This window comes from Amblyomma maculatum, chromosome 1 (assembly GCF_055883805.1).
Source record: "Amblyomma maculatum isolate TAMU_Amacu chromosome 1, ASM5588380v1, whole genome shotgun sequence".
NCBI lineage: Eukaryota > Metazoa > Arthropoda > Arachnida > Ixodida > Ixodidae > Amblyomma > Amblyomma maculatum.
This window is the reverse complement of record NC_139344.1, coordinates 346,514,910-346,521,689: the sequence shown is the minus strand read 5'-3', so window position 1 is coordinate 346,521,689 and position 6,780 is coordinate 346,514,910. Positions and strand designations below refer to the sequence as shown.

The following is a 6,780-nucleotide window of genomic DNA, read 5'->3' as shown; positions in this document are numbered from 1 at the left end:
GGAGTTCTGAAGAGCTGCCAACAATGCATTGGAAAATTTTGTGTACATATTCACGCGCCTTCAGTCACGCAATGAGTAGGTACCAAGCGAGGTTTAGGCATTGCTAACAGCTTTAGTAAAACATGTTTGGTTAAGCATGAATGACAGGAGAGCCTCTCCAAGTGCCAGGCACTTTAGACATCTTGTGCGTTGTTGATTTTTTTTTTCGGGCTTATATAAAGGCATACCTACAAAACGTTTTGTTGGAAAATACTTAGTAATATCTTCTTGGTAATGGCCTCTAGGCCACGAAAAAATAACAAACATGCCAGCCCTCTACACAGCCTTGAAGGCGCAAACGGATGTTGATTAATTTCAGATGAGCGTCGTTCCAAATGAGGAGCCTTGAACTAAATGCTTGCTTGATCAGCTCATTCATTTCAATTTCAGTTTCCAATTCTGAGTCAGTGTCAGGCGGAGACATTCGCAAAGAACATGGCGTTTTGCAAGTTAAATCTCTCTGAAGCAAAAAAAAAAAGAGAAATGGTTCCTCCATCACTAGCTTTTAGTTAATTTGCGGATGAACGGGCATGTCGACCAAGGTTCACCTGGCGTCTGTAAACAGCAAAAGGCATGACTTTGTAAATTAGTGAAAATAATGGACAGTCCTATACAAAAAAGGCGACAGCCACATACGATTATAGGTCGCATTAATCATGCTATATGTTTATTCACACAGATAACTAGGGAGCTCTAACTCGTAAAAATTAGCCATTAAGGGTTCGGTTCTTCCAGCCAGCATTTGAATGTGCTCTCTCTCTCTCTCTCTGACCTCTGAGAATGTGCTCTGGGTCATGCACTTAGGTCATGATAAAACTTGAGGCATTGCCATTATCCTTAGGTTCACATGAACGCCCGAGCTTTCGTCTCTTTTGTTTGAGATACGAGCAAAGTGACGTGTCGTATAAAGTATGCCGTTACTTTCTCGCCTTCGTTTTTCCATATATTCTCTGCGCACAGAGAAGAGCAAATACCATCTTGCAATTAAATGCGAGCGTACCGGAATATTAACTGGAATAAAAGAATTCTTTACAAGCGGTGGAATACGCTTAGTTCTTTTTGGGCTCTCGATGAAGCATCACGCTCTGCTCATCTCAACGAGGCTTGTCCAGTACTCGTTGTCCGTCCGCGACTTACCGGAATGATCTTAAATGAATTGTTCCTCACGGACTCATAGATAGAAACGGGAGCAGTGGATTTCCATAGGGCAGACGGGAATAGGCGTCCCCGCCCTGAAAAGCAGGCTACATCCCCATTTCTTAAAAAAAATTCTAGTGGGCACTTTGCACCACTAAAGTGCGATGAGGTGAAAGCCATCATAGGGCAGTGGATGCTAGCCCTCCACTACGGTACATCTATCCCCCTCTCTTCTTTCGCTCTCACCTTCCTCCCTTTCTTTACGGCGTGGTACATGTGTCCGCGGAGATTTGTGACAGATACTGAGCTTTTTCCATCCTGTAAATCAATTTGAAATGCCGCTGATGCCTACTGCGCTAACGCCTCCTAGACATCTGGGTCTGCTTCTGTTTTCTGTGTGGTGCGGCGTTCGAGGAAGCGGCAAATGAAAGGTGCCGCACGGTCGCCTGGATCGGACGCCCGGCGCTGTCCTCTTCGTCTATGCATGAATCGCTTGGTGACGTCATCACTAGTCGTGACGTCATGACGTCACGACTGGTGATGTCACCATGTGATGACGTCATCATTTATTTCAAAGTACGGCTTACTACACTGCTGATGACGGCATCACTAATTTAAAGGCACAACATACTACACCACTGATGACGTCATCATTAATTTCTACAACACCATTGATGATGTCATCAATTGCAAGGTACGACATGCATCACTGATTACGTCATTATTAATTTCAAGGCACGACATACTACACCACTGATGACGTCATCAAACTAAAGCGTTACGGACAGATGGACACGATCGTGGCCGCGAGTATGAGCCATTAAGGCTTTCGCCTTCATATTGTTGGCTCTAGTGCCTTTTCCACTGTATTGTGACCCCCAATATTATTGATTTGTCTGAAGACGTGCTGATAGAGAGACCGAAAGCTGTCTTTATGTTATTGCTGATGATTCCTTCAAACTTTGCCTCCTCGCACTACTAAGAGACCGACATTACACCGCTTATGACGTGGTCAGAAAATCGCAGCAGTCCCACGTATAGAGCCTCCCACACCGGAGCAGTGGTAGTCGCGCTGTCCAGGGAAGACTTGGACGACCAAGTCTAGTTGCTCGACCGGGCATCCTTGCAGCAGTGGCCGTTGGATACCTGTACTAAGGAAGCCGTCCGCTGACTTCAACGTCGAATTCTTTTAAAGCTAATAAAATTTTTCTCTCTCTTTCGAGGACACAGGCGTTAATCGAGAATCTGTGTTGCTGACCTCAGGCCTGATTAAGTACACAGAGAAAATTTACCAGGGTGAGCAGTCGGCAGGCTAAGCTATTGCCGAGAAATAAATGGTTTTGCCACACGTTGTACTGCCATCTAGAGCTTCAGCCAAGCGGATAAAATTTAAGCAGGAAAACAAAACCATCTTCTGACGTTCTCGTTCCGGGGTATTTTTTTTTTGTCGACGCTCGCCGCATTCAACTTTTTTTTTTGTTCCAGTGTAGCAAAAAAAAAAAAAAAATTTTTGGAGTCACACCTCAGAGACAGCAGTACTGTCAGTATGAATAGATGGCGACATACGAACCAATTTATCCCAACGTCTGCATAAACAAAAAGTATCGATAGATATAGCTTCAGGGCGGGTAATGTTTCATCTGTTGTCATTCGCACTTAATTCGAGTTCAAAGCCGCAGGGAAAACTGTTTCTCGGCAAAACTCAATCGCCATAAAGGAATGTTGCGTGGAAAGCTTCCGTTTATAGAACCACAATATGGCAATACGTCACTACAACTAGGCGTATTCAGCACGCTATTATTGCAGTGTAATTTGACGCGAAATCTCTAGTTCTATTGTACATGGTCGTCGTCTCTTAAGTGGAACATTCTAGGAGCTCGTTTCCCTATTAAAAATACGATCATGTGCTCCACAGCCGCGCATAGAACCAAAGAGGGACAGGCATGGAGAGATCTGCAGTTAGTGCTTGGCATGGGCTATTATTTTGTTTCGGTGCGCAGTCGGGTGAGAAGAAGTAGAGATCCGAAGAGTACGGCCACGTTGTCGCCTGTTCCCCCTAAGAGTTGACAACCCTGTACTACATGTGAACAAACTATTAGATCAGTAGCAAATACTTCTGAAGATATAATTGCACTCGTTCGGCACTTTAATTAGATCATATATTATAAGAAAACCCGCAGCAGCTACATAAATCGAATATTTTTTTTTGTTTATTGTATGTACATACTGCGACTAACGTGATACACGCGGCGCTTGCGAGAAAGGCCTGTCAACAAATTTTTGTTTATTCAGGAAATATACACGTCTTCAAGGCTTTAAATCCAAGTCAGGGTTTGGAATATTGCATCGCACATTTCTGGAAGAAGAAGAGGAAAAGAAATTGTCAGTCACGCTCCTGAACAAGCAAGTACGTGTAAATTTGCGGTAAAGTTGCAAATGGATAGCAAAGCTGGTGTAGACAATACATTTTCTTATCCATGATACGTTAGCAGCGCTTCCGCTCATTGGATTTATGCCAACGGCGCGGAGAATGGTTCAAATCATGCATGTAACTAGCGACATAATCACACCCTCTCGTCTTAATTGCCTATTGGGCAACAAAATAAATAAATTTCAAAATATGAAAGCAATGTTAAAGATCCCCAGGTGTCGAATTTATTTCGTAGTTCTCCATCAAGGCTGCTCTTTCTCTCTTTCAATTTTCACTCACACCTTCCTCCCTTTCCTTACGGCGCGGTAAAGGTGTCTACAAAACAAGCGTGAGAGATTATGCGCCTTTCCCTTCCTGTGAATTAATTATTATTATTATTATTACATAAAATTACAACACTTAATGCCGGAAGAACGCAATTTATTATGACGCTGTATACATATGTATATTCAGATCGCCCCGGATCCCAAAACAAGAGCCCAGTGAAAAAACAATGTCGTGAAATATTTGGCGCCTATTTAGTTTTTTTTTTTTTCGAAAGTTCACGCTATGTGTTGAATCATTAGGTTAAGGCAGAAGTATAAGGAAGCCGAAATAATAAAAGATTTGACATTGAGTCAAACGCTATGCGAGTTGCTGGAGGGTTTGGAACACAGATCTAGAGCATTTTCAATTAATGCCCACATAACTGTCGTGCAAAACTTTCGAATGTTTTGACATTACAGTACGCCTTGAGTTATGTCGACTCCCGGCTCCTTTGTGTTACTGTCTAGGCCCTGCCGAAGTAATTTATGGAACAACTAGAGCAGCATGAAATTAAACCAGAAGCTCAGAACGCCCATATTCAACTTTTCCCTATATTACGCGGACGACACAATTTACCGATCACAGGAAACAGAGCAAAACTGTGATGAGTCACCGGCGCATTTCACAGTATGGGCAAACCAAAACTCATCTTTAATTAATGCGTAGAAACCAAAGCTCTCCTATATCGAAGTAGGCTACCTGACGTAAAATTGTACTCGATGAGCGCTCTATAGAAATAGTAGATAGTATGACAGTTTTCGGATTTATTTCTCTAGTCACGTGACTTAGTTTGGGGCTTAATTTGTCTACCCACTTGACTTAGTATACCCCACTAATGAAACCTGCAAGAAAATGTGCCACGCAACCGGCGTAATGGCCGTTCAAGTGCGGGCATACGCTGCACCGACAGGCAAAGCTGCTGTTATATAACTCCTAATTATTCACCCCACATGGGCCCAACTTGTATATCGAACAGATACCAAACCAACCTAAACGAGTTGTTGCTTTTATAAATGGAAGGACTATGATGATAGTTCAGTTACCGTATGCTTTTCCCACAAAAGATCTCTTTACAGATCTTCTAATTATTACTGTTTGGGAATGTTACAACCGACTGACAGTGTTGTATCGCAATGCAGTAAGATATAATAACTCCCCTTTGCAAATATTTCTATTATATATTTTTTTGCATGCATGGGAATTCTCGGGGTTGTGGATGGTCCGCCTATTCCGGCAGTCCAGTGGGCTGCGCCGCAGCGTGGGCCCTGAGAACCAGCCCTAGTTGTTGGTCAGGGTCCTCGCTGTGCAGAATGGCCTCCCACTCCTCCCCTCCAAATTGGGATTAGGAAGTTTATCGATAAATGGATTTAATTGGCATGCCCACACCATGTGAAAAGCCGTAGCTATTTCTCCATAGTGTGGGCACTCTGCACATTCCTACCTTCTAACGCCGGTCAACACAACGCTCTGGAGATCACCAGAGGCATCAATGCTGGGTAAATGTAGGAAGAGTACTTACGTAAGCGTCCGTTAATACCGGGTCATTCTCGTTTCCCAGGGAAGCCTAGAGGAGTGGGGAATCGATGAAATATTGACCTCTGAATAAAGACCAGACGTTTGAACAGCAAAACTAGCATGCATAACTCCTAATACAGTTAAGTGAAGAGCAGCTTTAATCACGATTTACTTCTACGAATTTTAAAGAGAGACCAGTCTACGCTCCTCTTTTTCTAATTTCCTCCCACATCTCCTGTCCCTCTCTCATTATGCCTAATAGCTAACACCACGAATAAAAAGAAACTCCGATTTCAGGTTAAAATTAGCATGGCATTGATCTATATCTGAGAAAGCACCCGCGTTCCCCGATCGCAGAGGAATTAGCGGTAGCAAAACTGACCTCCGTAGTATTTTATGCAGCTAGCATGGACGTTTTCAATGCCAAAATACTCAATCTGATGGTCAGAGTTGACCAAATTATGTAACGCCTCATCTAATTCATTATGTAATGTCGTAGCTCGGATTCAATAAGCTGTCTCGTGAAGTCACAACCATGTTGCCTCGCGCGGGTAATCCAAACTGAGTCTGGTATAGCGGCTCAAACGCGCTGGTCTCCAGAACAAGTATTTTAAGTTCTCCAGCCAGCGAAGATAGTACTGGAGTCTATGACTGACCAATGACTGATCACGACCGGTTAAGTGCTTTCACTTTGAAAAACAAAACAACAACAACAACAAAAACAACATCGCAGTGGATTTGAACGACACACCAGCCGTGCGTCTTAACCACGGAGTCACCACAGCCGGTGCTTTTGCTCGTTGTGACCAGATTTAAATATGGTAACACCCGTGGCCTTTGTGATCTAGCTATGAAGGTTATGGTTAAAATTCTGCACATTGACTCAGCGGATTCCGATTGGCGCTACATCTACAGCTGAAGCTGCAGTGCACCATGCAGGCCGGTAGCAACTTGAAGTTTGTGCGACACTACTTTCGCACGATACTAGAATCCTAGCCAGAACTCTCTGCTTTATCTTTTAACGGCGAGGTAGTATTTCGAACATTGAAGTCAGTAGCTCATAATCATAGTTCTCAAGGAAGCCGACTTAGCTGTTTACACCGTTATTTACCCCCACAATTCATAATCTCCTTATGGCGTCGCAGTATCCAGAGATGTAGTGCGTGTATAAATATATATTAGCCCGTGTAAGTCCCTGTGATGCTCAAAGCTGCAAATATATGCCATGTTCGATGGCTGTATGCTGCGTTGTCATACAGAGCCTCCCTGAAGCTAAAAGTGCAGTAAGCAGATATGTGCGGGAAATATCTGTTTCACCATAGTCTCCGCAGAAGCCAAGCAATCCCACGCCT

General features: G+C 43.5%; 1 long non-coding RNA gene across 1 annotated transcript; it reads right to left on the bottom strand.

Moving 5' to 3' along the window:
• Positions 1-3,439: 3,439 nt before the first annotated feature.
• On the bottom strand, positions 3,440-6,780 carry LOC146207673 (uncharacterized). Its single transcript, XR_014703334.1, has 3 exons — positions 6,746-6,780; positions 5,433-5,477; positions 3,440-3,532 (listed from the first exon to the last, which is right to left on the bottom strand). It is a non-coding gene; the product is annotated as an uncharacterized LOC146207673 (long non-coding RNA).